Source organism: Pseudonaja textilis, chromosome 2 (genome assembly GCF_049901715.1).
Source record: "Pseudonaja textilis isolate UNSWEBS1 chromosome 2, rPseTex1.2, whole genome shotgun sequence".
NCBI lineage: Eukaryota > Metazoa > Chordata > Lepidosauria > Squamata > Elapidae > Pseudonaja > Pseudonaja textilis.
The window spans coordinates 158,563,400-158,591,197 of record NC_141991.1 but is presented as its reverse complement, the minus strand read 5'-3'; the positions used below and the strand labels follow the sequence as shown (position 1 = coordinate 158,591,197).

General features: G+C 38.6%; 1 long non-coding RNA gene across 1 annotated transcript; it reads right to left on the bottom strand.

Annotated features, from left to right (window-relative positions):
- Positions 1-5,724: 5,724 nt before the first annotated feature.
- Positions 5,725-27,599, bottom strand: LOC148127207 (uncharacterized). Its single transcript, XR_015742070.1, has 3 exons — positions 27,478-27,599; positions 6,423-6,619; positions 5,725-6,327 (listed from the first exon to the last, which is right to left on the bottom strand). It is a non-coding gene; the product is annotated as an uncharacterized LOC148127207 (long non-coding RNA).
- Positions 27,600-27,798: the final 199 nt, after the last annotated feature.

Below are 27,798 nucleotides of genomic sequence, written 5' to 3'. Positions count from 1 at the left end.
ACCTGTACACGCCCGCCCCATGGACGCTGCTCTCGCCGATGATGTGTTCCTGGCAAACCTGTGCAAGGCTGAACTCGAGCACCGAGTCCAACAGTGGCACGACCGCCTCGAGCAGTTCGGGCTCCGGCTGAACCTAAAGAAGTCTGAATACCTGACCACTGACAATGAAATGACAGGCTCCATCCACGTGAACGGGCAAGAGCTACCGCGCGCCTCCACCTTCAAGTACCTGGGAACTACTCTTGGGGAAGAAGGCCTATTACAAACTGAGGTGGCAGCCAGGATCAATGCAGCGTGGGGCAAATGGAAGTCCGTCACGGGCGTCCTCTGTGACAAGAAGATGCCGATGCGCCTGAAGGCGAAAATCTATAACTCTGTGGTGCGCCCATGGCCATATACGGCGCAGAGTGCTGGCCGACGACCAAAGAAGTCGAAAGCAGACTCCAGATAATGGAGATGCGAATGCTCCGATGGTCGGTAGGCCTCACCCTACTCGATCGCGTCAGGAGCGAAGAAGTGCGTGACGGTTCAACGTCGTGCCCATCCCCACGGTCATGAGGCAGTCCCGCTACGATGGTTCGGCCACGTGAGCCGCGCCAAGGAAGAATCCATCATCAAATCTGTAATGAAGGTGACTGTCGGAGGAGCGAGACCGCGTGGTAGACCTAAACAACGCTGGATGGACACGATCAAGGCCGATCTAGAGATCGTGAAGGCAGACCCGACACGCGTGGCAGACAGAGAGGTGTGGAAGCAGTACTCAAGGACATTAGCGGACCTCGCCCGAGCGCGAGACAAACGCTGAAGAAAAAGAAGAAGAAGAAGTGTACATTATTCCACAGGCAATTAATTTGAATCAATAGCCATTTATTTATTGAGCTGCATTTTTTTTCCTGGTTGTGACCTTGATCTGGTTATGTAGATTCTGCCTATTTATACAAGAAAGCACACAGATACTCCCCTCCACAAACAATGTAGATATCTCATCAGTCACCTGCATGGACATAGTTGGTTTCAGTGGGAATTTGGAACCCTAAAAGATCCCCTTCAGCACGTTAACTTTTCCTTGGTGTGTAGAACTTTCTCCTTCAAATCTTCAAGAGGAGGATCATTGTCTGATATTCAAATTGTCGGGGGGAGATAGGTTAGCTAGGTGGTTGAGTTTGCCTTTTGTCAAGTACAAGGATAAATGCCAACTTGGCCTATCTGCAGCAATAATCAGCTATGTTTAAATAGATATATACTTTATTACCTATATATAAATATACGATGTTTAGGTTTCCATTATATACCAGATTTAGCTGCCTACGTTAAATATACCATTGTTTAAAAATCTTTTGATTCTTTCGAAGTATTTCATAACCTTCACTTTATAAGATGATTGTAAAAGCATATGAAATAATTGGTCTATAAAGTCTCTTAATATCCATGCAGAAGTAAAAGTTTACGACATGGCAAACATGCAAACAGGATCTACATGACCAGTTTTAATAAATAACTTGCATGCTGCGAAGAGGTGTCTATAAAAAACCACAAACCCGACTCTATAATAAAATGCAACATAATAAAACATTGCCTTCAACTGGTGTCTAAAATATATAACAAAAGAATTAAATTTCAACCAGGAAAACATTCCAAAGTGCAGGCACCAAAAGAAAATCAATCTCCTTGTCTCTTGCGGCATGCATATCATAGTTTTGTTTGATTTAACTTAGCTAACCAAGACATAGTTTTGCCAGTGAGCATGGAGACCCCAGTGTGATGCTTCAAGTAGCTTGTTTGATTATGGTTATCAGAGGAGTGAAGTTCATTGGGTTTTGTACTGGGGTTTTACATCTGTAAGTTGCTTGGAGTCACAGTGAGTGAGTTGGGTGGTCATATATATTTTCTTAATAAATAATATAAACTAGGCCAGCAATGGCCAAGGGAGTTCTTGTCAGATGTCCTGGTCTTAAGATTTTTAGGGTTATAAATCTTAAAAGCAGAACCTTTGTCCTGGATTGATAGCTATGTAGTAACCACTCAATGGATGAATTCATACAAAACCAAGTTAGATAAATTATCTACAACTCAGTATGTCGTGTGAGTCAGGCCATTTGCTCTTCCTCAGGTGTCTGCTAGATTTCAGCATTCCATCATCTTGGAATCAAAGGAGAAATAAAAGTTTATAGGAGCAAGTAGAATCTTCTGTGCCTTGGCAGAAAAATACTTCAGTTCACACATTGTGCTAAATCGTTTTCTTTTAAAACTGTTCCTCTAGCTTTTCAAATCTAATCCTGTTTCCCTGGGTTCCCATGACTGGTAAGTGATTAAAAATCCCACCCCCACCCCCAGCTATTCCTCTTCCACAAACACACCTGCATTTAAATGGAGGATACTTGTTGAAGAAACTCAGTAAGAGTTGAGATGAAACTCTAAAAGCAATACTTCATATAAAAGCACTGTCCCCAGAAATAGTTCCATCCACTTCATACTCTGCTTGAATTTCCAACCCAAAATGTGTAGAGGCAGAGAACACAAAAGCAGCACTTGATTTCCGCTAAATCCCCAATGTAACGCCAGGATTACCTGTGGAGCACATTCAATAACATAAAAGCAGGGGTCCCCAAACTTGGCAACTTTAAGACTTGTGGACTTCAATTCCCAGAATTCCCCAGCCAGCATAGCTCCAACTCCCAGGGGTCCCCAAATTTGGCAACTTTAAGACTTATGGGCTTCAATTCCAAGAATTCTCCAGCCAGCATAGCTCCAACTCCCAGGGGTCCCCAAATTTGGCAACTTTAAGACTTATGGACTTCAATTCCCAGAATTCTCCAGCCAGCATAGCTCCAACTCCCAGGGGTCCCCAAATTTGGCAACTTTAAGACTTATGAATTTTAATTCCCAGAATTCTCCAGCCAGCATAGCTCCAACTCCCAGGGGTCCCCAAACTTGGCAACTTTAAGGCTTATGAACTTCAATTCCCAGAATTCTCCAGCCAGCATAGCTCCAACTCCCAGGGGTCCCCAAACTTGGCAACTTTAAGGCTTATGAACTTCAATTCCCAGAATTCTCCAGCCAGCATAGCTCCAACTCCCAGGGGTCCCCAAACTTGGCAACTTTAAGGCTTATGAACTTCAATTCCCAGAATTCTCCAGCCAGCATAGCTCCAACTCCCAGGGGTCCCCAAACTTGGCAACTTTAAGACTTATGGACTTCAATTCCCAGAATTCTCCAGCCAGCATAGCTCCAACTCCCAGGGTCCCCAAATTTGGCAACTTTAAGACTTATGGACTTCAATTCCCAGAATTCTCCAGCCAGCATAGCTCCAACTCCCAGGGGTCCCCAAATTTGGCAACTTTAAGGCTTATGAACTTCAATTCCCAGAATTCTCCAGCCAGCATAGCTCCAACTCCCAGGGGTCCCCAAACTTGGCAACTTTAAGGCTTATGAATTTTAATTCCCAGAATTCTCCAGCCAGCATAGCTCCAACTCCCAGGGGTCCCCAAATTTGGCAACTTTAAGACTTATGGACTTCAATTCCCAGAATTCCCCAGCCAGCATAGCTCCAACTCCCAGGGGTCCCCAAATTTGGCAACTTTAAGGCTTATGAACTTCAATTCCCAGAATTCTCCAGCCAGCATAGCTCCAACTCCCAGGGGTCCCCAAACTTGGCAACTTTAAGGCTTATGAATTTTAATTCCCAGAATTCTCCAGCCAGCATAGCTCCAACTCCCAGGGGTCCCCAAACTTGGCAACTTTAAGACTTATGGACTTCAATTCCCAGAATTCCCCAGCCAGCATAGCTCCAACTCCCAGGGGTCCCCAAATTTGGCAACTTTAAGACTTATGGACTTCAATTCCCAGAATTCTCCAGCCAGCATAGCTCCAACTCCCAGGGGTCCCCAAACTTGGCAACTTTAAGACTTGTGGACTTCAATTCCCAGAATTCCCCAGCCAGCATAGCTCCAACTCCCAGGGGTCCCCAAATTTGGCAACTTTAAGACTTATGGACTTCAATTCCCAGAATTCTCCAGCCAGCATAGCTCCAACTCCCAGGGGTCCCCAAATTTGGCAACTTTAAGACTTATGAATTTTAATTCCCAGAATTCTCCAGCCAGCATAGCTCCAACTCCCAGGGGTCCCCAAACTTGGCAACTTTAAGGCTTATGAATTTTAATTCCCAGAATTCTCCAGCCAGCATAGCTCCAACTCCCAGGGGTCCCCAAACTTGGCAACTTTAAGGCTTATGAATTTTAATTCCCAGAATTCTCCAGCCAGCATAGCTCCAACTCCCAGGGGTCCCCAAACTTGGCAACTTTAAGGCTTATGAACTTCAATTCCCAGAATTCTCCAGCCAGCATAGCTCCAACTCCCAGGGGTCCCCAAACTTGGCAACTTTAAGACTTATGGACTTCAATTCCCAGAATTCTCCAGCCAGCATAGCTCCAACTCCCAGGGGTCCCCAAATTTGGCAACTTTAAGACTTATGGACTTCAATTCCCAGAATTCTCCAGCCAGCATAGCTCCAACTCCCAGGGGTCCCCAAATTTGGCAACTTTCAGACTTATGGACTTCAATTCCCAGAATTCTCCAGCCAGCATAGCTCCAACTCCCAGGGGTCCCCAAATTTGGCAACTTTCAGACTTATGGACTTCAATTCCCAGAATTCTCCAGCCAGCTGGGAGTTGAAGTCCACAAGCCTGAAAGTTGCCAAATTTGGAGGCCTCTGGCATAAGGAATCAGATTCCGCCCGACCCCACTCCGCTCCCAATTCCAGCGTTTGAAAAGGGAGCTTGAGGTGCACGGGCATCCTCCGACTAGTACTCGGACCTCTTTCTCCAGCAGAAAGACCATGGGACTTTCCCCGGACCTTTTTCCTACCCGGTCGCACAGCCGGGCGTGCCTTTCTCATTCGCCCACCCACTCGGGGGTTTGTGGGTAACTCCTTCCCCTTTTCCACTTCGGCGGGTGTTCGCGTCGGGAAAAATAGGCTTCTCTCTCCCCGGTATCGCGACTCACCGGAGAAAGAGGCGCGCCAGAAAGAAAGTCAAAAGAGGCAGCAGCAGCAGCACAGAGAGACGCCGAGTTTCCTCGCTGCCCGGGAGCTACCGCGGCTGCTTCCTTCCAGCCAGGCTACACCGCTGCCCTGTCCCTGACCCAAATCTTCTTGCTTGGCAAGCGCCGCTCAGACCGGTCCCTTTTCCTCTCCCACCGAAGAAGAAAACGCGCCGGGAATTCGAGCGATCTCTTCCCAGAAGCGCTCCGCCATCGGCTCGGTTTCGCAGAGAGGAAAAATAACGGAACGGCCGACTGGACCCGCACGAACTTCTCCCCGTCTCTGGAGCCAGCGAGGCGCCAACGGGCCTTCTTTCACCTCTTCGTCGGCGACCCGCTAGCGGTCCCTGAGTGGCGCAAATGAAGGCGCCAAACCTCTCCCTGAGAAGGGCCACGGTCGCCCTGACGGATGGCCGCTGTCGCGTCTCCTACCTTGCTTTCAGAACTGGCGCGCAGGTATACGAAGGAACTAGTTGCAGTGGAGGTGGACGACCGCCGGCGCCGCCGTTTAGGCTTCTGAGTAGACCCTATCCCCGCCCCCTAAGCACACACCCCCTGCACTGGTTCTACCTAAGCAGCCACGGGTACAATCAACTTAAATAGCACCTGTGACTTCCAGTAGCTTGGCACCCCAGAGGTTAAAAGATTTTAATTTTACCTGCTGCAAAAGGTTAAATGCCAAAAGTATGGAGCTAGGGGAACTGATCCAAGGTATAAAGGTACAAAGTGCAATCAGCTTCTGGTTGGACAAAAAAAGGTGAATTAGAAGGAGAAGACTAGAGAGAGGTACATGCGTTTCTTTCCATTCTCAGAGGATGAAACCCTGAAACAATTTTGGTGATTCCCAATTTGCAGTAAGTTTGATATGGTGATAATTTTGATCTTCACAGATGCATCACAATTAACACATTTGTATCAATGGTTATGCCAACCCTTAAATTGCTTCAGTATATTATGGAGCATCTGGGTTGTGAATTCTAATATTTATGAATTCTTAGAACTACATTATTAGGAAATTCAGTCATACTGAAAAGTTATACTGTAGGGTAACCAAGCGTAAACTATTGGGTTCAACTGCAGCAGAAGAAAAGTAATACAAAGAATTATAATCCTATTCCACTTGGCGTAGTGCATTAATGAACTAGCATTGCAACTCAGGTTTGGTGCTGGTACCATGCATGATTCTTTTGCAGTACATCATTAATCAGAAGCTGTGCTGTTGGGCATTTTACAACGTGAAGTGCTGCAATAGAGATGATTCACTCAGAACAGTTTAGTCCTGAAGCCAAACTGCAGAAAGAAAGAAAAATAGCTGTGATAAATGAGGGGTTAGTTAAACTGATCAAATACTATTCTGTTTTTTGAGGATTATGTTTACTACTTGCCTTATGCTTAACTGATTGACTGTCAGTTAATTTTATGGAACCAAGATTCATTTTAAAATGTTGAATTCTTTGGGAAAATTTTGCTCCTTTCATACTCTTTTCTACCCATTGAATCTTTGCAGCCTGTAAAGTTCCATTGTTATTTGCTCTTATTCCTCTGTTGTTATTCTTGCAAGAATGGTAGGACCAAGCACAATCTATTAAAGACGGGATAGAATAAGCACAGAAGTAATTAGTGAGCAAATGAAGCACCCTACATAATTTCTCAGTTCATTAGAAATACTGCACTAATTCTACATCAACTCAATTAAAAATGTGCTTATATTAAAAAATATATAAATATAAACCACTGATTACTGAGTAGAGAGTATGAACATGCACAAAAACAGTATGAACAGTGGATAATTACAGAGGAAGCAACTAGGGGACATGTTATTACTTCCAAGATTAAATTTCATTCTTTCACACATTTTGTTTTCAAACTGCAAGGATGACATTTTCTTCTAAAGCTAGCATTTGTAATGACAGTCAGTAAAAGTCAAGGATTCAGCATATATTATTGAGCTATTATTTTGTTTTCATATTTATTGTTATATATTTTCAATCCTATTGCTATGCTGCTTCAAGTTCCTCATAATTAGGGAATTTTACAAACTGAATAAACTGATACTGGAAAAAGAAACATTCATATATAGATAAATATATAGGTACATTCGGGATTCAATCATTTTGAAATCTAAAAACACAAGTTTTGCTAAAAGACAGAAGAAACTGTATGAAAAAGAACATGTGTATTTCATAGAAGTCACATGAGGAGAATAGCTAGAGTGGTGAACAGGGAGAGAAAAAACTGGGAGCAGGACTTGGATCCAGATATACTTTCACCTAACTTCTTGAAATGAAGGGAAATTCAGAAATGAAGTCTGCTTTTAGGAAACTGAATTTCCAAACAGGCTCAAGGAAATAATGATGAAAGCCACATTTCTTTTCTCTTTGCTGGTAAAACCAGTAGATGTCAAACTAGGAAATGGGAACTCAAACTCATTAAGAAACCATGCCTGACTTTGCTTCTTTTTCACCCATCCATTTGTCTTTTGTGTCAGATCTTACAGAGTATAAATCTGCCAGTTGTTTTTCAGTTGTAATTGTTCATTTGCTACATATATGCCGTATATTAAAATGGTATATAGTTTAAGAAGCCAATACAATGTATTTTCAATATTCATATTCATCCCTTCCTACTGCCCTTCCTTGTTAATTTTCTTCCAGTTCATTCAGTTATAAATTAATTGGATTTAAAAATATGTCAAAAAAGACTCATTGTCCATTCCATTTTTAAATTTTTGAAAAAGATACACTTCTGACCCTTAATTGATAACAGGGTTAGATCTTCCAAGGGGCACTTTGTGTCAATTGAAGTTTACCAAAGTATTTCTGAAACAATGCCATGAAATGATGCAGGATCTTGTTGCTAAAGATTGGCACAAAAGAAACTGCCACACTTTGTTCTGAGCTGGTAGGAATAGCTTCTTTACATGATCAAGTCAGTCTTGATGCTGACTTGATCATGAAGCAAAGGTCTTCAACAAGGCATGGCACTTTTCCTTTGCATGGTGAAGACTCTCTTCAAAAGGCTCACATCAAACAATCTATCAGAATAGACCTAGAAGGGACCTTGAAGGCCTTGTAGTCCAACTCTCTGCTCAAGCAGGAGACCCTATACCCCTGATGGCATGCAGAGCCATCTCTCTGGGCATGCCAGCCTTTCCCTGCTGTTCTTCCGGGTTCCAGTGTGCGCAAGTGCACCAGCTAGCTGGTCTTTGCACACACATGTACATTATAAACCAGAAGACCAGATGGCCAGCACGCATGTGCGCACCAAGAAGCTGACCTTCTGTTTTTCAGTGTTCCCGTGTGCGCTGAGGAGCTGCTTTTCCAGTTTCCATGCACGCAAGCATGCGTGCGCTCCCGTTTTGGCACTTGGTGCTGAAAAGGTTCGCCACCACTGCACTACACCATTTCAGGTAGGTGGCTGTCCAGTCTTTTCTTAAATAGATCCAGTGATGAAGCATTTACAACTTCTAAAGGCAAGCTGTTCCACTGGGTAATTGCCCTTGCTGTTTGGCAGTTTCTCCAAGGTTTCTTCCAGGTTGCTTCTCTCCTTGATTAGTTTCTATCCATTGTTTCTTGTGTTCTGGTGTTTTGGAAAATAAGTGACCCACCCTCTTCTTTGTGACAGCCCCTCAAATATTGGAATACTGCTATCATGTCACCCCTAGTCCTTCTTTTCTCTAGACTGGTCATACCCAATTCCTGCAACTGTTCTTCATATGTTTTTGTCTCCGAGCCTTTAATCATCTTAACTGCTCTTCTTTGCACTTTTTCCAAATGTCAACATCTTTTTTACAATGTGGTGATCAAAACTGGATGCAGTATTCCAGGTGTGATCTTACTAAAGATTTATAAAGTATGCTAATACTTCACATGATTTTGATTCTATGCCTCTGTTTATACAACCAAGGATTGTATTAGCTTTCTTGGTCGCTGCCACACACTGCTGACCCATGTTTAAGTAATCATCCACTAGGACTCCAAGGTCCCTCTCACAGTTAATGTTTTTGAACCAGATTTTGCCCAATCTGTACTTGTATCTTTGATTTGGTGGTGATGCTATCCCACATTTTTCTAGCTTACCAAGAAGTAGATCATGGTCTACTTTGTCGAATGCCTTGCTGAAATCTAAGTATAACTAAATCTACAGCATTTTGCTGCTCTATTAATTTAGTCACTTTGTCAAAGAATGAAACAAGATTGGTTTGACATTATCTGTTTTTAATAAACCCATGTTTGCTTCTAGTTATAGCTTTATTTATTTCTAGATTTTTGCATATTATTTTTCCAGTATCTTTCCAGTATTGGGTTAGACTGATTGGTCTGTAGTTTTCTGGGTCTGTTTTTTATTTTTTGTTCCCCCTTTTTTGAAGACAGGAACTGCATCAGCCCTCTTCCAGTCCTAAGGTAGTTTCCCAGTGCTCCAAGATTTTTGAAAGATATGGTACAATGGTTCTGAACATCTGCCAGCTCCATCAGAACTCTGGGATGTAATCCATCAAGTCCTGGTTATTTATCCTTTTTTGTCTTTCAGTTTATCAGAGAAATCTTTCTGCAACCATCCTGGTTTCTTATTGGATTTATTATTTTTCTTTTTCAGTGATATTGTGTTGGACTAGGCTTTTATGATCATATTTTTCAGAGTTTCCCATGCTTCTTGAGTTGCTTTAGGATTTTCATCCATGGGATTTTTCTTTTTCTTTTTTTATAAATTTTTTATTGATTTTTAAAAACAAACAAACAAAACATAAAACATAAAAACATAAAACATCTTTTTTGAAAGAAGCTTGATCCCGGGTTACATCTCTTCGTACAGACACAAATTCAAATTCATGTTCATTTTTATATACCATTCCATATCTTATTACCATTCTACATTTTCTATATAGCTTCTCCCCTCTTTTAACCTTCTTAATTTTATTTTATTTATTTCATCTCAATTCAGATCACTATACTTATATTCTTTGTCTGTCCTGTTTCAGCTGTCTATTATCTTTTCTCATTAAACAAAATTTCTCCTGTAATCACTGATTGGAGTATGACGCCTTTATATCTTTCCCCTAAATTTATAACACTTAATATAATACATAACTTCCATTCGGATTCTGCTTAGTACATTCTAAAGCTACACACTATATTTTAAAAAGAGAAAAAATTATAAATATATAATTAAAACAACAATCCATACCAATTCAATTCTATCGTCAATATTAATATTCATTTAAATCTTAAACATCTTACACGTTACTTTTCAAATAGGTATCATGCTTCCATGGGAACACTTATAAACTTTCCATAGTTACTTCCCCCCCACTTCACTTATATTTTAAAACATTGTGTAATTAAAATGTTCCCATTCCTCCCTAATTCAATTCTCTCATTTATTTCATTTCATTTATTTTGTTCACAATAGTTTCACTGAATTACACTGAGTATTTTATCCCACTTTTAAATCATATGTTGTTTCCAATTTTCTAACATTATTTCTAATACAAATATAACAATACAATCTTATGTACCTTTGCAGAATCGCTTTTTCAGTTAAATTTTTACCCATTATCTCTGAATAAGTCCTGTTTCTTTACATCTTGCTCCACACCTTTGTAGCTTCTCTTCCCTTCCTTCCTCCCTTGCTTCTTCTCTCTGCCCTTTTTACCCCCTTGTCTCTCCACCTCCATTTGCCTCTTCTGTGTTCCCCTTTACTGTTACTTGTTTATTAAAGATGGCTTCTTCTTTGTCCCAATCTTCTTGTTGCATAGTCTTTTCTTGTAGTTTCTTGTAGGTACAGATCACCATTTCTAAGAATTGAAAAATGGAGCCAAGAGAGCCCTTCCGTTCTTGTTCCTCTTCTTTATATTTTTTAAATTCCATTTTCAGTTCATCCACAAGTGATGCCATTGTAAAAAAAAAATTAAACAACCACCCAAGTGTTTTTAATCATTCAAATATAATTTCCAGAAGTCCCAAAGTCACCAAGCAATCCAAATACACACAAGCTGTTTCTTTTAACATTTTCTTCTTTTTTCACTTTCTCTTCCTGGGGTTACTATTTAGTTAAAAGATTCCAGTTAAAATGTATCTTTTAGAAGTCTTATTAAGATTTAACTTCTTTTGGATTCCAGGCAGCCTCCTCCTTCCAAATCCTGCTCTTATTCTTTTCCTCTCCCTTTCCACTTACAGCAAAAACATATTTCTTTAAGTGTTCAGAAATTTTTATTGTCCCCTTGGCATTTAATTTTCCAGTTTAATTACCTATTGATGCCAAAGTGGATTTTTCTGATTTCTCATTCATCTCTCTTCGCTGTCAACGTAAGGAAGGAGAGTGAAAAAAAAAAAAAACCTTTCCCTTTTCACTTTCATTTACTGCTTCTGGATCTTCTTTGGGAGCGATGTATCTTTTATAAAATTTAAATTCCAGGATATCTTAGTTGTTGCTTCTTATCCCGGTCAGCCAGAACTTTCACTTCTTAACTTCCTCCTGCACTTTCTTTTCCAGATGAGTGCTTCTTTGAGGCGGCCATTTCTGACCGCCGCTCTTACCGCCTTTGGGAAAGGGAATTTAGCCAGCTGAGGAGGAAAGATGCGGCTTTCCTCGACCCTGCTGGAATCTCACCCCTCTTCACCACCTCTATGGGGTGGCTTAGCCCCGAAGCCAGCTGGCTCGGGGTGCTCCAGCGGCGAACCCAGGCAGAAACTGTGCACGATCTGCTGCCGAAGCCCTGCAAACCAAAAGTCTATCCATGGGATTTTTCTTAAGCTCTCTCTGAGTTTGTTAAAAATCAGCTCATTTAAATTTTAAGACAGTGGTTGGATTATATTGTACTGCTTGTGTTTCATTATATTGAATTCCAATATGACATGATCACTCATTTGTGACGATGTCACAAGGAATCATTTGTGATCCACACAGACTTATTAAAGTGATTTCCCCCTAAATGCAACTGTGCCATCACAGGAACAGAAACATGGAACAAATGAACCTGGGAAAGCTCTTTTTGTAGTTTATGTTATTTCAGTCTCTCCACTCCAACTGATCATTACATAAGATGAGAAAGATTTTTAATGTTCTGCAGTTATTTTCAGAAAATTCCATTACTCTAATAAAATCCAAATTATGCATTCCAGCATTCATTTATTACAAACAAATCAAGCAGTAAACCTTTCAAATGTGGAAAAAGCATATAAAAATTGCTGAGATGTATTAGGTTGGCCATTTCTGTATCTTTGGATTCTTTAGATGGTTTTGGAGTCATCTTCTATTTTGACAAAACTGGTTTTACAAATTCTGGGCCATTTTCAAGGTGATGTTGTTGCACATTTATTGTTTTAAAAAGCACATGTAACTATAAAGCTGATAAAGAACACAAAGATACGGGCCAGCTGTCACAAACTCTGTAATTGACATGCTTTTCAAAGTCCTGCCTGCAGTGAATCCTTACCCTGGTAAATTCCAGATTTTTTTTGCTGAAAGAAGATAATTAGCTGTAAACCTTTCCTTCAGTGCAAACTTTTGCACTTCTTCTTTTTTGTTTCAATTGATTTTTTTTCTCCCTAGGGGGCTACTGGTAGAGCAACGTGAAGAGGAAAGAAGGGGAGAGAAGATACATAAGAAGATAAGGAGACAAATTAAAGCTGCCCTGAGACTTAACATGCAGAGCAGAAAATAACAGGTCTGAGGGATGGAATCACTAATGGATAGCAGGTAATTCTTGCCACTGCTATGGGAATAAACTTTTCTTTCAGTTCTCACTTCCTTTCTTAGGATTCCAGGAAGTCAACGACTACAGCATTCATAACAGATAGCTATCTAACACTTAGTTAAATATACAAAGCTAAGGAGATTCTGTCCTTTCCTCAGACAGCCTCTTCCATATTTTAACAACTCTTGTCATTGGATCATTTTTCTCAAAGTTCAACAAAAAGTGCAACCTTATAATTTGAATTCCTTATTTGGTCTTCTACATGACAGCCCTTCAGGTTGTTGAATACAGGCATCATATTTCTCTGCAGTTTTGTCTTCAAGCATACCCCCATGCCTCTACTTCTTCCTTAAAGTATTTTCCTTTGCATCCCTCATCATTCTTGTTGTTCTCTTCCATTTCTTAATATGCTGCTCTTAGAACTGGATGCAATATTCTAGCTTGACCAATGTAGAATAAGGAATGATGATTTCTTTTGATCTTGACATTGTATCGCTATTGGTGCAGTAGAGGATTGTGGGTTTTTTGTCCTTGATCACAATATTGGCTCACATTCAGCATGTAATCTACCAAGACACCCAGATCCTTTTCACATGTACTGCTGCCAGTATAATTTCCTGCCATGATATACTATTGCCTTTGTTTTTCCTACCAAATTACATTTTTTTTCCTGTTGAAATTTATTCTTCTGGATTTTGTCCAGTGTTTCTGCTTGTAAAAATCCTCCGAATTTTAATACCATCCTCCAAAATGTATGTTATTTCCCCTATCATTCTGTCATTTGCAAATTTGATCATCCTTATTTTTGCATGCCTTATCCAAGTCATTTTTAGCAATAGCACTTAGACTTATATACCACTTTATAGAGCTTTTACAGCCCTCTGTAAACTATTTACAGAGTCAGCATTTTGCCCCCCCTCCGCCCCCAACAATCTGGGTCCTCATTTTACCCAACTCAGAAGGATGGAAGGCTGGGTCAATCTTGAGCCTGGTGAGATTTGAACTGCCAAATTGCAAGCAGCTGGCAGTCAGCAGAAGTAGCCTGCATTCTAATCCCTGTGCCACCATGGCTCTTTAGATTTTAGATACCTTAAGGAGTACAGGGCTTCCAATAGAGCCCCATGGCAGAACTTTACACCTGCTCTTTATACAATGTTAACATGTTTCCAAAATGAAGGAAAAGGACTGTAACTATAAGGCTACCCCTCTTCTTGTTATAAAAGATTGCCAAGGGAAAATCTGGGCCTTTAAGTAAGGCTAGGAAAGGAACAAGCCTGAAGAAAACCTGGAGAAGTGCTCAGCACAGCACAGACAATATGAAACCAAGATAGCCTTTTCTGTCCTATTTTCTTTTTTCAAGAAAAATAAACAAATGTGCATAACACAGATTATTATCATTACTGTAACTCTTCCCTGCCTTCTCTCCTAGCAACCTGAAGAAATTATTGCAACTTCCCATTCTTTTGTTATATGCAAGTATGGCATTAATTGAAATTTCAAATATGACTGTGAAAGTTGGATCATCAGAAAAGCTGCATGCAGTAAAGTGGATGTCTTTGAATGTTGGGCCTGGAGAAAATGGTTAGAATAGCTTGTCCATGAAAAGGACAAGTAATTCCAAAATGAAGTAAAACCTGAGGATTCACCAGAAACACTAATAATGAAGCTACGGTTTAAGATATTTTGAACACATCACATATAGGCAGGGGTGGGCTTCAAAAATTTTAGCAATGGGGTCTCTGCCCGGTTGTTGGGTGGGCGTAGCCATGGTGGGCATGGCCTAGTCGGCCTCCTGTACTATGGTGGGGGGGGTGTGTTTTTGCCCTCCCTGGGCTCTGGAGGCTTCCCTCAAGCCTCTGGGAGGGCGAAAACAGCTTCTCCAGGCTCCAGAGGCTCTCTGGAGGCTGGGAAGGCCATTTCTGGCCTTCCTGAACTTCTGGGGGGCTTCTTTTTCGCCCTTCCCGAGCCTCCGTGTATGCCCTGCACTTACCTACATCCAAAATGGGCTGCATGGGGACTCCTGGGAAGGGCGGAGAAGCGTGGGCAGGGCCAGCCAGGAGTGGGATTTGGGGATTCTCCAAACTGTGCAGAAGCTTAGCTAGAGGATCTACCGAACCGCTGTGAACCCCCAGCAACCCACTCCTGCATATAGGTAAAAGTCACTAGGAAAAAACCTTGATGCTTGGAAAATTGAAGACAATAAAAAAGAGGTTGAGACAAGGTAAGGTGAATAGATGCTATCACTAAAGACACAGCCAGTGCTTACAAGAACTCAAAGAAGCAATTATTGCAAGCTGGCAAACTGGTGTCCATTGAATTACAAAGAATTCAAAGTGATGAACAATAGCAAAGGGTTGTAGCATTAACCAAGTTTGTAAGAATTGGCTCCAGAGACTGAGGGTTAACAAGACAACTAGAGAATTAGAAGAACTTGTAAATATCTAATCAAGTTGGAGAGAGAACATTATTTGACAGTTCTACTAAAATCATTTTGAACTAAGGTCTAAACGATTTTAATATTAAGGATTGTATAATTTATGAAGAAGGAGGGAGAATTTTGTAATCCTGATCTATAATTGGCAAGATTTCAGGAATGAACAGAATACAATGATTTTGCAACTCATGAAGTGATGTTTTTTGATGAAGGGTCAATTAATTGCAAAATATAGTATGGCTATTAAAATGTTTGATAAGATTGATAGTAACAATTGAAATTTATTAAAATATAATTGAGATGTTTTTGATGTGTTAAGGAATAATGACAAGTTTAAACATTTGCATATGTGCTCGTAATTCTTAATATAACAAGATGAATGTTACGTATGTAATATCATTTTCTAATATATCTGTTATTTGATTAATGCCCAATTATTATAACATCATTCTTCAAGCTTGTGCCCTCCAGATGTTTTGCAATTAAATACAGCTGAGAACTTGAAGCTAAAGTGCAATACACTTGGAGGGCGCTGGATTGGAAACAGCTGCACTGCAAGAAGAGCAAAGAATTATTAATATTTTATTTGGACTGGAGAGAAAGCAAAATTAAATAAAAAAGTAGCATGTAATTCCTGGGAGAGCAACTGGGGAAGGGAGCAGCTGGCTTAAGTGACTGAGCCAGACACTGCTTAACATTTGGAGCATATTCATTTTTGGGGTCTAAATCCATTTTCAAATCTTGAAGCAGCTTCAATAAAATTAGTTTGTCCTCAAATGTTGAGTTGCAATTTCTAATCTTGAATCCTCATCAAAATTGAATCAGTTCATATTACAGGTGTAATATGATCCCTGTGTTTTGCATAACTTAGCAGCTTAGCTGCTGATTTTGTGCCAAATGAAACTTCTGGACACCTGTTTTTTTCTGGGAGATTGCAGCCTCATCCTGTACAAACTGAATCATATCATCCAAGATTGATTTTGTATTGAGAAATGGCACTTATATTTGCCTGGAGTTATTTTATTAAAATACAGAGATGTGAACCTACTAAGGATGACTCCATAAGTTAATAGATTAATATATCTTGCAAATAGAATAGAAGAGTGAGCATTGGTATTAGATAGCCAATATTTAGAGCCATGGTGGCGCAGTAGTTAAAATGCAGTACTGCAGGCTACTTCTGCTGACTGATGACTGTCTGCAATTTGGCAGTTCAAATCTCACCAGACTCAAGGTTGCCTCAGCCTTCCATCCTTCCAAAGTCGGTAAAAGGAAGACCCAGATTGTTGTGGGGGATCAAAATGCTGACTCTGTAAAACCACTTAAGAGAGGGCTGTAAAGCACTGTGAAGCGGTATATAAGTTTAAGTGCTATTGTTATTTAGTGATGATGGATACCTTGGATATACTTCAAGGGCCTTTGAAAAGATCATTGAGGATACATTCCTCATAATTCTATTTATTTATTTTTGCTAGAGATGTATGTATCTAGAGATTTATTTTTGCTAGAGATCTATGTATATGCTAGAGAGCATTAAATATGTTTTTTTTTATTTGCCATTTTGGGGGCTTCCCAGGGATGTTTATTAAGCTCTGTTGCAACAGAAGTTAGAATGCTATGGTTTCTTTTGATCCAGGCTGCCTTTTCTTATGTTCTTAAGCAATTCATTTGATAGCTAGGCTCTATGAGCAAGTTGTCTGGATGACAGATTGCTTGTATTAGATGGATGGTACCTAACAGGGACTGACAAAAATGTATTTGGTTTAAGATAGTAAACTTTACCAGAAGGGCTTACAATGAATGCTGTGACAGATGGAGATAAAATCTCAGAAATAAAGATCTTAGATAAAGACTCGTGCTTCATAGAAGAAGATAGAAGTTTTGTGTTAATAGCCTATGAAATAATCAATTTAAAAATCAGAAAGGACACTTTCATAAAACACATTGCCTTTGTTATTGGTATGGTACATTAAAGCTGAACTTACTTTCGTTAGAGACTTAGAGCAATCCCTGAGAATTCAGATGAAGAAATTAGAAAAAGGATGATTAAAGTTTAGAAGGTAAGGGAGTTTCTAGAAGATTTAAAGGAGAATTGGAAGAGATCCAAATGGAATTGTCAGAAGAAATTACACAAAGATTACAACAGATGCAACAAGAATCTGAAAGGGATGGTACTGAATTAGGCACTGTATGCATTGACTTTTCTAAATTTTTGGCCAGATCATAGATTACAAATGGAACATGGAATATAATGGAGTAAATGCTCCTCAAAAATGATTTTTCTAATGGAAACTGGTGCTTGATGCAGGATTGGAATGGAGTGACACCCTGACAACTGGACAGACCTTCTGAGAAAATATTAAAATCACTCAAGGCAAATTATCTTGAAGATTTCTAGTTCTTTTAGATGGTTATTAAATAAAATGGTACAGAAACAATAATGGAAGGCTGCAAAAAGAAATTTAAATATTTTTGAAACTAATTGAAATAAAGGCACTGATTTAAGAATGATTTAGGATGCAGGTAATGCTTTTATTAGAGGTTATTTAATATAACATAGTACTGAACTTAAGAAGAAGAAGAAGCAAGAGAAAGGATGAAATACTCTGGATAAGACAAAAAGAAAAGAATAAGTATAAAAATTTCCTGAGAAGTTAAGTATATCTCTCAACAAATTAAGCTTTTACAGCAATGGCTATCTATGTTAACAATAAGAGACACAGAAATAAAATTTAACTGTGTAAAGCAAAAAAAAAAAAAAACCCTTTGAATTTGTGAGTAAATCAGGGAACTGACTGATATTTAAACTAAGAAAAGAAAGAAAAACAAAACTATATTGAAACAGCAAGAGGGAGATACTGTTATGAATAGATAATGTGGCAATGCAAAAAGCCTTTCATCAATATTATTCCAGTTTATATAAAGGATCTGATATTTCTTTGGAGAAAATAGATGAATTTATTGGAAAATAAAATTTACCAAGGATTACCGAAAAATAAAGACGAATTATGAATGGGCCTATAACAATAAGGAAAATTTTGGAAGCTATAAAAAAGAATAAAACAAGGAAAAGTATCTGGATGGATTATCAGCTTTGTATTATAAATGTTTTGAGGATGAACTTTTACAACCTCTATAAAACACAGTAAATATTAACCCGTAAAGAGAGAAGATGTCAGAAATTTGGAAAGAGGCTAGTATAACATTAATACCCAAAGAGGGATAAGATCCGGTTCTAATAAGAAATGTAGACCAATATTACTCTTAAACAATAGCCAAAAGTTGTTCACAGTTATTTTAGCTGAAAGACTGAAAATACTTTTGCAAACATTTATTCATAAAGATCAATACAAGTTTTACCTAAAAGACGGTTAAAAGACAACGTTAGAACTCTTTGGATATTTTGGAACATTAGGAACAACTTAAGGAAAAACAAGCTGCACTGGTTTCTTTTATATGAAGAGAAGATTTTGACAATTTGAACTTGACTTTCCTGCTTAAAGTTTTGGAAGATGTGAATGTTAAGATGAAATTTATAAATTAGGTAAAATCAGTTTATATTTCGCAGAAAGCATAAACAATTGTTAATGCAGATCTAACAAAACCATGTGAAAATGGGCAAGACAAGTCTACTCTTTGTCCCTCTCCTGTTTATTTTATTTCTTGAAATACTACATAGAGACATAATTTAGGATGAGAGGATCGATGGAGTAAATATTAAACAAAAGACTTACAAATTAAGAGCTTTTGCATATGATTTGGTGCTTGTTCCTTAAAGAGAACTGAAATATTAATGGATATCTTAAAAGAATTTGATGCATTTGCAGATTCTAAGATTAGTAAATAGAAGATGAAGATGTTAACAAACATGAAAATCCAAGATCAAACAGAATTGATGGATAAAACAGGTTTTTGAGAAACTGAGAAGGTAAAATACTTGGGTATCGCTATGACAAATATGAATTGTTATTTCAAAATAATTATGTGAAGACAATGGAATGAAAAAGATATATTAGGATGGAAGAAAATATAATAATTGCTGGAGAGAATTTCTGAGGTTAAGAATATTTTACCTAGCATGTTATTTTTGTTTCAGACAATATCTATTTTGACATTGACATCTTGACAATGGCAAAAGGATATAAAAGGATATTAAAAAAGGATATAAAATGGATGATTCCGAGAAATAGAAAGCATTCGGAATTAGAGTGAAATGGAAGGCATTTGGAGTGAGATTTGGGTGCCATAGATATTTGTGGTGTGACGAAATTGAGGTTAATTTTAAAAATCATGATGTCACATATCCCATATTGAGAATTTGGAATATAGCTAGTCCTCAACTTACAGCTATAATTGAGCCCAAAATCTCTGTTGCTAAGCAAGACAGTTGTTATGTGAATTTTGTGTCATTTTACAACCTTTCTTACCAGTTGTTAAGTGAATCACTGCAATTGTTAAGTTACTAACATGGTTTTTAAATGAATCTGGCTTGATTTTGCTTGTCAGAAGGATGCAAAAGGTGATCACATGACCCCAGGACACTGCATCCATCATAAATACATGTCAGTTGCCAAGTGTCCAAATTTTAATTACGTGATTGTAATGGTCATAAATGTGAAAAATGATCATAACTTACTTTTTTCAGTACCATTAAACTTTGAATGGTCACTAAATGAATAATTATAAGTCAAGGACTTCCTATAGATACCAATTAGGTTGTGTCAGAAGAAACACCTTATGACTCTCGACACAAGCATTGTAAAAATTAGAAATGGTAAGTAAATACAAATAGCTAACTTATTGTAAGATATTAGGATTCTTTCAAAGGGGGCTTATAAGATAAAATCGAGAGAAATGTAGGGAGTAGAGGCATATATTTTTGTCAACCATTTTCTTAATTATTAGAAAGGTTTAAAGTAAATAAAAGTATATATGGTTTTGAACATTAATATTAAATTTGAAATAGAACACTGTACAAATGATGAACATTGCCAATTGTCAAAATGTAAACTTTTACTGAAATTTGAAACAGAAGAAACAAGTGAAAGCATGTATGATAAAAAAATTGGTTACAATATATAAATGGAAAATAGGAAAATATATGGCTGGTAATTTTGTGTTGGTACTTGTAATTACTATAAAAAAGTAGAAACGACTTCTTTCTGTTTCTTTTTATTCTTTTTTCTTTTGCGCTCTTGGCTTTTTCTTTTCTTTTTTCCTTTCTTTCATTTCCTTTATATTAGTTTTTGTTAGTTTTTACCTTTGTTTCAAAATACTTAGTTATTTGACATAAAAAATTCAATTTATGGGATAAACTGTAGCTTTTAATATAGAAAAGCTAATATTTTTAAATAAACATAACATATACCTTGTAGGATAATTCCCTTGCTTGGATGATAGCACTACCAATTGTTCAAAAGAAATAGAGTAGCCATATAGCATATAAAATATATCCATACTTTATCAGAAAGAGACTTGAATAAACCAAGTGAAACTGCTGAAAGTATCTGGATTAAAATAAGTGAATGAAGGAACTCATAAAAGCAGTCCTGTAGTTGTTGTCTCCTATTTTTTGCCCAAGCAAAGAGAAAGTCAATTGCAGAGAGTCAATTGCAAATCCAAAGAGATCTGTCACGGATTTGGTAACAGAACATGATAAGACTTGAAGAATGTTGTAACAGCCAAATAATTCCTACAGACTTAAAAGATAAAACCAGTGTGAAATTATGAGCCCTTTTTTCTCTCAACAAAATAGTAGATCTACTTACCAAAGGAGACATTTTTGAATAATGAGGATCCTTTCAGAACTAAGAAGAAGCAAGAGCCAGATAATAAAAAGAAAGCCCATTGCTCCTGCTGCACTTAAATGTAAAAAGCAAGCACCATTTAGAGAAAGCTACATTGATTTTGCAAAATTTCTGGTTAGAGCACTACCTTGATCTAACCAGAATGTTTGTTGGTTAAACTACAGGGCAAAATTGCTTGGACCAGCTTAGGGTTTATGCCAGTGGTGGCTAAGCTTTTTGGGCTCCCATGCTGAAAATTGTGCTCGTGCGTGCATGTGCGTGCTTGCATTCCAGCACTCAGAAGGCAACGAGCACAGGTCTCCCCCAGCATGTGCTGCACATCTCTGCACATGCATGCGTGTTTCCCGCTTACTCCCACCCCTTGCACATGCGCACCAGATACCCAATCATCAGCTGTCAGGCAGGCAGCGTGCATGCACAGTGGGACTCTTCCGGGCGACCTCTCGCGTGCCAGCAGAAGTGGTTCTGTGTGCCACTTTTGGCACAGGTGCCATAGGTCTGTCATCATGGGTTTATGCTCTCTCCGGTGTAGAAAGAAGTAGAAAAAAAAACCAATCTGGAAAATAATTTATACATTTCGCCATTTCTATCACTAGAAGTTCCAACAAATAATGGAGAACATTCATAATTGGTTATCCTGAATGCAAAAAAAAGGACTCTTAAGATGTCATATGCTAAAATAGTAAGGAACAAAGCTATTTCCTTTGGAAATTAGATTAATGTGTATTTTGATTAGGAGGAAAAGAGAATGCAAAAGTGCCAAAGACACTGGAAATTTTTTGGAGTGACCATTCCTGATTTTGCTTTAACTTTTCTTTGGGAAAAGCAAGAGGTAAGTAAAACTAATTAACATGGAATCACCTTTTCTAAGTGTTATAAGCAGCTTGAAGAAATTGTTTTATTATAATTCAGTTTATGCTTGTATGACTACCAGACCTGAGAATAAGAATCTACATAATTGAATCTGGAGGAGGAAAATACCCAGTGCAAGACTGTGTGCCCTATTCCTAAGTCCTGGAACTGGTCCAGAAGGATACCATGACTAATGATATTGAAAGCCACTGAAAGATTAGAGAGAACCAGGATGGCCACCTTCACTCCTGCCGGTGATTATTCACAAGCACAACCAATGGTGTTTTAGTCAATAGAAATAAAATCAAATTCGGTCCAAATAACAAGTCGACTGCTCAAATTCATGGAACCTGCATTAAGCCCAGAGTTCAACAAGGAGATATCCCAGTGACTTTATCCAACACATCCCTACTATACTCCATAGTAGACCTAGAAATGAGCCTTCAGCTACTGCTTCTTCCCAAGAAGGGATGAGTTTCATCAAAACTGTGTTGCTGGCAACTGTCTGCAGACACAATACAGGTGGAAAAGTATGAGCATTTTGCCACCCTTATGACTATGAAGTAGGGCTTTTTAGTGGCTCTAGCTCAAATTAGGCTGGGATGCCCTATCAAGCTCCAATGGGACTGTGCATCTCGTGATCTGTCTTATCTCTCTTCAAAAGGTAAAGGTTCCCCTCGCACATATGTGCTAGTCGTTTCTGGCTCTAGGGGTGGTGCTCATCTCCGTTACAAAGCTGAAGAGCCAGCGCTGTCCGAAGATGTCTCCATGGTCATGTGGCTGGCATGACTAAACACTGAAGGTGTACGGAACGCTGATCCCACCAAAGGAGTCCCTATTTTTCTACTTGCATTTTTACAAGCTTTCAAACTGCTAGGTTGGCAAAAGCTGGGACAAGTAACGGGAGCTCACTCCATTTCGTGGTGCTAGGGATTCGAACCACCGAACTGCCGACCTTTCTGATCGGCAAACTCAGTGTCTTAGCCACTGAGCCGCTTCTTCTTAGAGTCACTATAAATCGAGGGAATGTCAGGCTACAGAGCTTTTTCCCATTCGATTAGCAAGAATGAACCTCTGAGAACCAAACGTATCAAAAGGAATCCTTTACTGAGATGAGACAATTCATGTAGGAGTTCAAAGCAGCACCTGAGGTCCCTGAGGCATACAGGGATAGATAAGGAAGTTTAGAAACCCCTCCCCTTATCTCAATGTGTATTTGGTGAAACAAAAGACAGAATGCTAATTCCCCTCCCACCCTTTCTGTAGGAATGATCTTTCTCACAGTTTTCCAGGACATACCTAATTTCCCGCCACCCCTTTTTTAGAATGAACTTTTTCCAGAGATTCCCCAGATACATCTCAGTGTGGAATTTTTATGATCTTCTCATCTCCTGGCTGTGCCTCTCGGAGGTGATAGGTTCTGGCCATTTGGCTTTTCTCCCTCCATTGTATCATGTGTGGGTTATGCAAATTTGATATAGGGTTAAATATATTCAGGTTACATCAAGAAAGGATTTCTTTATCAGCCTCCCCCCCCCCTTTCTTCTTCCACTGAAGAAATGACAGATACATGGATCTGACAGGGAACTCCAGGATCTATAAGAAAACACTTCACCCCCACCATTCTTTCCATTAACCAAAACATCTATTGGACTATGCAGCAAACCTTCAGGAACAACAACAATCTGAATCCATCCTGGTCCATCCGATGTCTGGGATGGACATAGGAAACAGGTCTTACATCCCTTCCAGAGAGCAGCTCAGAAACATTCCAAGGCAATCAAAAAGAGATTTATTTTACATTTTTATTGCATAAATGCTTTGACAGATTATTTGAACAGAAATTGGACAAGAATGAAGATACAAAAAGCAAAGTAGGAAATAAGTCAGTACTAATAAAATATAAGTAAAAACATCATGAAGATTTTTGGTAACCTTATCACTTATTTCCCATAAACTCTTCTTTAAATATTACTATTGTAGTTTGAATGTTAAACATTGGAGGTTATTGCTAGTATCTATTCAAATCACTTTATTGTTTTTTATTGGCCTCTTTTATCCCCAAACAGTATTACAAATATCTGAATTCGCTTTGCTGTGCAATGCATCATATATGAAGGAGCCATTCTTGCTTGAATTTACTTAAGCTTCTATATGCAGTCAGTTTTGCTACTTCTCCATACTTTGATCTTCCAGTTCTGAATCACTGGCAAAAATTTTATTTTTTTCAGTAATGTGCAAATCTGTTCTTGCAGCTATCAACATATATCTTAGTAAATTCTTGATACTTATCATTTGTTTTCTGGAATTATTCATAATAGAAAAATATTTGTGGTTTCAGTTCAAATTTCATTTTTTAATTCTTCAGAAGCTTTTCATCTACTTTTCCCTGTACTTTTAATAAAATGTTCCTTCTTTGTTGTAGCATTTCCAACATTTGTTATATTGGTGGAGTTAGGCACCATTTGTAAAACATTTTATACCAATTTTCCTTCATATTAAAGCTTGCAGTAAACAAGCTTTCCACAGCTTTCCCCATTATTTTACTGTGATTACTTCTTACAAGTTTGGCATCCCCTTTATTGTGTAACAAATTTTTGATTTGTTCCATTTTTCTATCATATTTTAATCACATTTTATATATACATCCCAGTAGATGATCTTGGTTTTGTTAAGTGTTTGAAATTCTGTCATCTTTCTCAAGGTCCTTTTTTTTCTTTCCTGAGATCACTTTTTATTATTCCAGCAATTTGTAAATACATCTACTATAAGTAGATACTATAGTAGTAGATACTATATCTACTAGAGTAAATTTTTATCTTCATTAGGCAGTAATTGCTGGGCTGTCTATTTCTTGAGTGAGTCTGAATGTACAATATGGAATATGTGATTAAAATCTAACTGTAATTGTCCCTGAAGTAAAAAGCATTTGATTGTGATGCTAATGATGAGATTGCCAGACTCCTATCTCTTCAAATTCTTCTGTTGTTTCTTTATATCACAAATACCTATGAAGTTCAATAGTTAAACCAGCTCTGTGACTGCTGTTATTCATTGTATTGTCGTAATAGACAATTTGCTCAATATAAGGGTGGGAAAAGCAAGTCCACCAATTTATATTGAATCTTGCAAAATTTTGAATCTTCCTCTCAGTTCCCCCCACCACTGCATATTTCTTTTATTGATTATTTTTTGCCAGTTCTCCAAGCTTTTGGCTATCACTGAAATTATGCCACTTGGAATGGGAAATCTATTTAGCCAAGACTATTTTATTTTTTCCAAAGTTATTGGGATCTTATTTTTTCCCCATAATTTATGTTTTTAAAAAACAACAACAATGTGATCTTGCCCTGATAATCTTCCCCATCCCAGATCACACCCTTCTGTCCCAATAGGGAAGCCAGTTCCAAGTGTGATCATAGTTACACACTGGGCCCTTGATGACTTGGGTCAGTTGATAGTGTGGCCATTAAAAATACCTTAAACCAGTGGTTATATAGGAATGAGCATTTATTATGGGCCAATAAATTTACCATCAGTTCAGGCATGGTAGATATTCTGTAAAGAATTAGGGACATTAAATGGACTTACAATTGGATTTATCATTGCCACTGGCCACTAGGACTCGGAGATCTGTTAATTAGATCCATCTGAAATACCAAATATAATTCGATTTGGATTGAGATAGTCTAACAATCGCTATGTATTTAGGATACTAAAGTTATATACAAAGCTTTACTCTCTAGATAGCACTCAGATTTAGCATAGTGATGATCCCTGTTGCCTGTATCTGAATTGTTCCAAATTATCAGAATTAAAGTGTAGTGCCTAGAACTGAATACAGGATTTGAGGTGAAGTCTAAATAATCCTGTTTCAAATAGAATTATTGCTTCCCTTGATCTGGAAGCTCTGCTTCTCTTGATCTAACATAAAATAGTATTTGGCTTTTTTTGCATTTACAATACTGATCATGTTCAGTTTGTAACCAAGTACTATTGTAAGATTTAATTTATAAGTGATATTACCAGGTAACCCTACATCATACCTAAGCATATGATTTCTATTTTCTGTTTCATTTTCTTATTTCTAGTGTATTTCTCTAAATAAGCAAGATAATTTTGAATTATATTTCTGTCTGCTATAGAATTAGCTATCCCATTCATTCATTTTCTGTGGAAAAAATAGAATTGTGGGTTGAAATGCAATATTTTGTGTATATAGGAAATGCAAAAATGCAAATAATAGAATAAGGCATGCACAGATATTGCTGTAATTTGCTTTCAGATAACATGCAAAAACAATTGTATCATACAGGCAGGTTATCAAATGCAAAGCTGCACCATGCATGAATTGTAAATTCATCGTTTTAAGTTCTTGACCTCCTGTTTTAAAGAAAGTAGCTATCACTTCTTGAAAACAATAGATTATTTTCATGGGTGTTTTTTTCCCTCAAAGGTCTCCCACTTTGTTTTTTGTCAAGTTTATAAAACCAATAGTAGATAGTACAAACTGATACATTGTGATTGATCGATCATAGATAGAAGAATATACACACATTCCAGTGTCTGTTTGTCTGACTCTCTTCAGTCAAAAGGCTACTTATTCAATCATTTTTCCAATCCAAATCTTTTTATTATTGTTGATGTTCGATTCAGTAATCTCTCAACCATGCTCACACCATAACCCAAATTATTTTGTAGTAGTTTCCCCTTCCAATATTAATAATGAGAAGAATGGAAAAGGTAATATTCACAGTGCTCAGAAAGGAGTATGCTCTAAAGACTATATGCCAATGAATCCTTACAGGACCTACATTTAATTAATGTAAAGCATCTTTTCATAGTTGCAGCCAGCAACGATTCTTAGAGAAAGAGCTATTATACTTACGTACAGTACAGCAGTACTGTAAAACCATACACTGAGAAGTTAAGATTGTACAAAGCCTAGTTACAAAAGATCATTTTTATTTACTGCAGAGCTGCAGCAATTGTGTGAAGAAAGATAGGAATAGGGGAAGCAAACAGAGTTGTACATGTGGAAGGTTGAAATGTCAGCACCCCCTCTTTTTTTACAAATGACTTTATAGCCAACCTATTAGCCTGCCCTCACTTCTCAGCCTGATCTGAATCATATATGGTATGAATCATGTATGCTGCAATTTTTGTGTGTGTTGTTGACTCTGGGGAGGTGTGTGTGTGGGGGGAGTAAGAGGTAACAATACAGGGGAAAAACATTGACAAGGATAGGCATGTCTGTGATTCAGGCAAGTCCCTGATGCAGGAAGAAAATGGTCTTATGGAAAGCAGGAAAAATCTGCGTATGCCGGGGAGAGAGAAGATATCCAAGAGGAGCATTCTTTTTAACTGGAAATGAAACGGCAGCTCTTTCATGCAGTGCCTATAGAGAATATTCCAAGACCTGAAGGCACCAAAAAGAAAATGACCAAAGGGGACTTGGAGTTACTGAGGTGGGGAAAGAACTCGTAAATGTTGGAGATGACAGGTAGAAAAGAAATACAGCTTGCAATTTCCTACTAACGTACTCGACAGTAAGAAAAGCGAAGAAGGAGATAAACCATCCAACAGAGCCGGGAATCAGTTACCACTCTTGCCCGAGAAACCAAAGTCGGACTGAGCGCGTTGGTTTTTACCTCCTCACCCTTTCCCCGGCTCACTCGAGGGCGCCAAGCTGTAGGTGGAGCTCGCAACTCCAGTGAATCCAGATCCAGGTTTTCCCAGCGCGGCTCTCTTCCTCCCTCTCCTCCCCCTCTTGCTCGGCTTCTGTGGGGGCTTCGGTCCGGGGGCTAAGAGCGGCGTTCATTGAGGAGAGGTGCCTTCCTCCATCCCTCCAGGCATCGAGGTCTTGGCTGTCGGCCCACAGTACTTCCGGGCTCTCACTTGTCCTTCGCTGCTGTTCCTGCGCCCAGGACACCAGCGGCAGGGTCGGTTGGCCCTCCGCTTAGGGCTCCGTT